The sequence below is a fragment of the Artemia sp. Qi Xiang Cuo genome, chromosome 10 (genome assembly GCF_049724085.1).
Source record: "Artemia sp. Qi Xiang Cuo chromosome 10, ASM4972408v1, whole genome shotgun sequence".
NCBI classification, from domain to species: domain Eukaryota; kingdom Metazoa; phylum Arthropoda; class Branchiopoda; order Anostraca; family Artemiidae; genus Artemia; species Artemia sp. Qi Xiang Cuo.
The window spans coordinates 53,664,289-53,670,288 of NC_142803.1; the positions used below are offsets into that span (position 1 = coordinate 53,664,289).

A 6,000-nucleotide genomic window follows, 5' to 3' on the forward strand; every position below is an offset into this window, starting at 1 on the left:
CCTTCTTTACGAGTAGAATGGATTACCCTCTCTTTCTTTTGCTACAGTCTGTTGTTCTACAACTACTGGATCAGAATCTGTACTTTGTATAGAGGATTGAATTTCGGTGTTAATTAAAGGTTCCTGCTGCATAGCAGAAAGTTGCGTAGCATTATTTTCGGAAGCACAATCTTCCAATTGGGAAGATGATCAGAAAGAGAATACGGAATCTCTTGCTCTGTTCCTGAGTCAGGAGCAGATCGATGTATTACATTTTCTAACATTAATAGTGGATTTATTCTTTTTGTCCTAAGATGATAGGGTGCCTTTTCACCTGCATCAGGTGTATAGTCATTGCATTCTGACTTGGAATTCTCCATCCTTTTCTCTGAATTAGTGATGAGCTTATCATAAGGCTCCGCGTATTTTGGATTATACTTTAAAAAAGGTTCATGATCCAATTTTTTTAAATGCCTGGCATTGGCAGTTCTTTTAGTTATAAAAATTTCCCTGTCTAGAGTACCCGGATTAATTCAGACCTCGATTACCTCGGTTACTATAAGAAGATCGAAAATTCCTGGAATTTATTCCTCTGAAATTACCCCGGTGGGGGGGGGATTGACGTATGAGCCATTATTAGGAGGACGATAGCCCCCACAACCTCTGTGAAAGTTGGCCCTATTATTCAAAAACCGGGGGGTGGGGTGCCCTTCAATCAGTTTTGACTATTATATTAAGGCACTAGCCCTTTCAATTACCAACCGACTAAGCCATTTTCAAAGTTTATACGACAACAAATGGCCATCTTAAAAGTTCTATCAGATGCGTTTCGGGAAAATACGACATGTGTGTGCGTGTTGGGGGGATGGCGGTATTTGCCTTCTTCTCACTTTGACTCTTAAAAAGAGCAGTGTAACTTCAGATTACCAATCCAATGAGCCCTTTTTGAAGTTTATACGACCACCATTTCTACAAAAACCTTATATGCCCCCAGGGCGTAACTTACAACCCTTGACCTGAGGGCTATATGGTGGTGGGGGGTATCTTCAAAGACATGATATCTGGACCTTTCAACTACATTGAACAAAACGGCTATCTAAAAATTATGATTGAAAGTGTTTGGGGAAATGATTGGTGTACAGGGGGAGGGGGGTTGACCTCCAATCACCTTTGACTGTTAAAAAGGCCAGTAGAACTTCTGATTACCAATCAAACGAGCCACCTCTGGCGTTTATACGACCATCCTTTCTATAAAAAAAAAACTTATATACCCCCAGTGCATAACCTACAACCCTTGCTCTGAGGTTGTTTTTTTTTTTTTTTTGGGGGGGGGGGGGGTTGTCATTCTCAAAGTCATACTTTCCAGACCTTTAAACTACGCTGAAAAAAAATTGCTATCTCAAAATCTTCATTGAATGTGTTTGGGGAAGTGATTGACGTGGGGGAGGGGGAGCTGGTTGCCCTCCATGAGCTCTTTTTGAAGTTCCTAGGACATTTCATTCTGTAAGAAGTGCCCAGGTATAAAAAAAAACAAAAAACAATATATTGTGACACCACCGCTCATTGCTTAGGCAGCGCTATCGGGCTGCCTATGATATTATGTCTTGAGATTTCAATTATGCAGCACTGGAAGTGCCGATTAGACCAGGTAAGCCCCCTCCCCCTATAATTCGGCCTATGGGCGCCCAAGGTGTAGAATCAAACAGTTCATGGTAATGAACAGCAAGTTATGCATTACTTGGGTCAATAGTAACCTAAACTCTAAAAAATGAATTTTGATAACAATTAGTACATCAGAAGAAATGGCTTTTATGCTGATTCTAAATATATTTGTTCATTAAGTTCAGTGATACAAAGCAAATGCTGTGTAAGAAGTGTCCTTCTAATTTTAGAATTAATATCAAGTTGCTATGAATCCGGCTTAAGGCAATGTCCTTTCAGGGTATGTTGAACTCAATGAATTTATCTTTGTAATCCTTTCCCTGTACACAATTTCCTTATTTCGCAATAGAAACCCTTTCTTAGAAGGATTGAAGTTAGCTACGTTTGTTTGACAAATAAGGGGAACATATCTTTTGATATAGGGTGACACTGACGGGAGAAGTCAGTTGGGTTTTTGGCTTTGCGCAAGCTTTTCGTATGCATGTAGAATGTAAGTCTAATATGTTCCTTGCTCTTTCTTAATTTTATTATGTTAAAATCTTAGTAAATGGATATATATATATATATATATATATATATATATATATATATATCCCATTCTTTAATATTATTATTGAATTCCTTTAAGCAGGAACATATTAGTCTTAGTATACTAGTTATTATGCTTGCTTTCCTTAAATAATAATAAACTTTACTTCAAGCAATTATAAAACAAGAATTGATCTTCGATTATGAATAATAATTATTGAAAATTGAATTATTATGAAATAACTATTAGTTAAAAAGTTCTCTTCTTTAATAATAAAATCATAGTTTTTCTTATACCTGTGCTGTCTTGTTTATTTATTTTCGATGGTCAGGATTTTATCAAGATCTCACTCTCACTTGGTACATTTTGTCCATTGAGGCTTATTTAGGGGATCTCGGGTCTCATGGCTGAGTTTGGGCATGGAGTCATCACCATGAGACGCCCCCCCCCTTACAAAATGGTGGCAGCGAAAACGCGCTGCGATTCTATTTCATTAAAAGCGCCGCTTTTTAATGCTACGCTTAATCTTGAGAGAGCAGAATCTTGATTATAAATCCTTTTTTCTAATATTTTTAAATAATTAATTTAACATAATTAATTGAATCCCTTTAATTTTTCTTCGCCTTCACTGCTTGCCTGTACGCTTATGCTTTTTTTAGATCTATAAAAACAAGACTAACCGCAATAATAAAATTGAAACAGTCAAATAATAATTGGATATTGCTCAACCTGATACCCTTATAAAGGAATTACTGGTTGGTGAAGTATGAGAATAGATAGTAGCCTTTTCTTCGGTTCCAGGAGTAGTTGGTTGCTTAAGTTTGGTAAGTTATAATTAAATTCTCCTTAAGTAATGCCCCTACCTCGGGAAAATGATAAACCGGAAGCTTCAGCCCTTGGGCAAGCTTCTAATGTTAATACGGGAGCTACCCCAGCTCCAGTATTCCAACATGTAGCTTATAGTACAATTGACCCATTTTCCACTAAAAAAAAGGTTGATTAAACCACAGCAAATTTCTAGTTGGGTTAAGGACCTTCAGAGAGTTTGTAGATTAATGGGATTAGAAGAATCAGTAATGATCGAGAGGTACGCTGCTTTAATGTCTGAGGAACCGTATAGCTCGTATATAGAAAAATATGTGACCGCTACAAATTTTTCTGGGCTAAAGGAATGCCTGTGCTCTGCTTTTCTTGATATAATTTCACCGGCCGAAAAACTTCAACATATTATGCAAGTTAGACAGGAAAATAATGAGCCATTCGCAAGATTTTTATGCGCATTAATTCAGAATTTGAGAGCTATTCTTCTTTAGTTAAAAATGTTCCGGGAAGCGAATCCCTCCTTCCAGGTATCAATGTATTAAAACAGCAAGTCTTTGAACAAGGATTACATGAGAATATCAGAAGATTCATTCGTGAAAAAGGGTTCTGCGCAAATATTACAGAAGTATTTCAAAGGGCGAAATTATATGAAGAAATTAACGGAATTTGTTCAGGGATGGCCTCCTTATCAGCGGCGGTGTCCACACCCTCTCATAATTTAAGTGGCCGAGGTTCTCGTTAAGAGCCTAGAAGAGGACGGTTTTTGAATAATAGGGTCTTTCACAGAGGTTATGGGGGCTGTCTTCCTCCTAATAATGGCTCATACGTCAATCCCCCCCACCGGGGCAATTTCAGAGGAATAAATTCCAGGAATTTTCTATCTTCTTATAATAACCGAGGTAATCAAGGTCTGAATCAATCCGGGTACTCTAGACGGGGAAATTTTTATAACTAAAAGAACTGCCAATGCCAGGCATTTAAAAAAATTGGATCATGAACCTTTTTTAAAGTATAATCCAAAATACGCGGAGCCTTATGATAAGCTCATCACTAATTCAGAGAAAAGGATGGAGAATTCCAAGTCAGAATGCAATGACTATACACCTGATGCAGGTGAAAAAGCACCCTATAATCTTAGGACAAAAAGAATAAATCCACTATTAATGTTGGAAAATGTAGTACCTCGATCTGCTCCTGACTCAGGAACGGAGCAAGAGATTCCGTATTCTCCTTCTGATCATCTTCCCAATTGGAAGATTGTGCTTCCGAAAATAATGCTACGCAACTTTCTGCTATGCAGCAGGAACCTTTAATTAACACCGAAATTCAATCCTCTATACAAAGTACAGATTCTGATCCAGTAGTTGTAGAACAACAGACTGTAGCAAAAGAAAGAGAGGGTAATCCATTCTACTCGTTAAGAAGGTTAAAATAACCGTTGTATTCAGCTTATCCATATTAGCAACCTCATCCGTTTCTTTCAATAGTAAATTGAACTCTTGCTATTTATGAAGTTCTTATATACACTAATTGTTATATCCTCCTTTTCATTTCCCTGCGTTTAAAGCGCAGATCACCGAACAGCAAAGTTCTGGCTGCAGTACCTTAACATGGTTGAAAAGCTTCTCAAGTATATACGTGCCGAGAGACTGGGTCTATGGGACCTGCATTTGCAGGTTGCAGCAGATATTCTTCCCTGCCTAGCCGCATCTGGAGACAATCTTTACGTGAAATCTGTCTGGTTGTACATCCAAGAGATGACTAAACTTCCCAATAGTCGCCCAAAAATGTTTTAGATGTTCAGTGAGCAAGGACACATAATTAGTAGGTCAGATAGGCGGTGGGCCAGCCTCTCAGTAGACTAAGTTATTGAACAAGAGTACATGCGAAGCCTAAAGACATCAGGAGAACTCACTGGTGGAGAGCGATTTGGGTCCTATCGACGCCGGCGTGTCTTGAAGTCAACCTGTTGATTCATAACCAGACGAATATCGGCTACTCTACAAGCGAGCAGTATCGTGACTCTAGTCTGAACAGAAAAACCCGTGACTGTGAAGATACCGTAAAGTTTACAGATTTCTTCGAAGTGTCATCCCCATTCAAAGGCAATGTACAACTGAGAAACGTTGCAAATGGAGTAACTTCATCTCCCGGCGTGAATGTTGACGAAGCCGAATCTACTGGGAAGAAAATCTTAGACAAGATGCCCAGAAAAGACCTCGAAGGCACACGTCTTTAAAAAGAAAAGACCAAGTAACTCTGATGACCATAAAAAAGTCGGGCTCTTCTGAGGTGGCGCAGATCGACCCTGAGCTACTTTTTCAGAGGTTCAGTATCGTTGCCCAGATGTCTAGTCTCAAGGAAGATTATTTCAAGTTTGAGCTCTGTACCATTCCTCTTTTCGAAAGAAACAGATTCATGCAAAGGGCCATCAAGCCTGAGCTAACAAAAGCAGTTTATCAGTCATGTGGATTTGATGCTTAGTCCCCAAGACCGGTGGGAATAATCAGCTTCGTCTTAGACGGGGGCGCCCTTCTCCGTCAGATCCCGTGGAAGGTCGCTTCCACATACAAGGCTATCATGTCTTCGTACATTCATTACGTCGAAAAAAGTATCCCAGTGCAGTTGTCGTCTTCGACGGATACGACGGCGGTCCGTCAATCAAAGATGCAACCCATTTGCGTCGAGCTAGATCTGTTGGCGGTGAAGTGTCATTTACCGAAGTCATGAATCTTTGCATGAAGAAAGAGGAGTTTCTTTCATGCAAGGAGAACAAATCGGGTTGTCTAAAGATTCTTGGAAACGCTCTGGTAGCCAGCAGTTGCGATGTATACCACTCTGAAGGAGATGCTGATCTAGACATAGTGAAGAAGGCTACGGAAACTGCACTCCATAGCAACACCATTGTGGTTTATGATGACACGGATGCTCTCGTCCTCCTCATCTTTCATGTAGACACAAGTTCAAATCGAGTTCACTTCTCGCAGGAAGCGAAATTCGGAAGTGAA

The 6,000-nt window shown here is 39.4% G+C and overlaps 1 protein-coding gene across 1 annotated transcript in view; it reads left to right on the forward strand.

Annotated features, from left to right (window-relative positions):
- Nucleotides 1–2,951, forward strand: part of LOC148947891 (uncharacterized) — an 83,753-nt gene extending 80,802 nt beyond the window's left edge. The window contains exon 5 of the transcript XR_016142310.1: nt 2,830–2,951. The gene's annotated coding sequence lies outside the window, so the exon portion shown is untranslated. The remainder of the gene's footprint in view (nt 1–2,829) is intronic.
- Nucleotides 2,952–6,000: the final 3,049 nt, after the last annotated feature.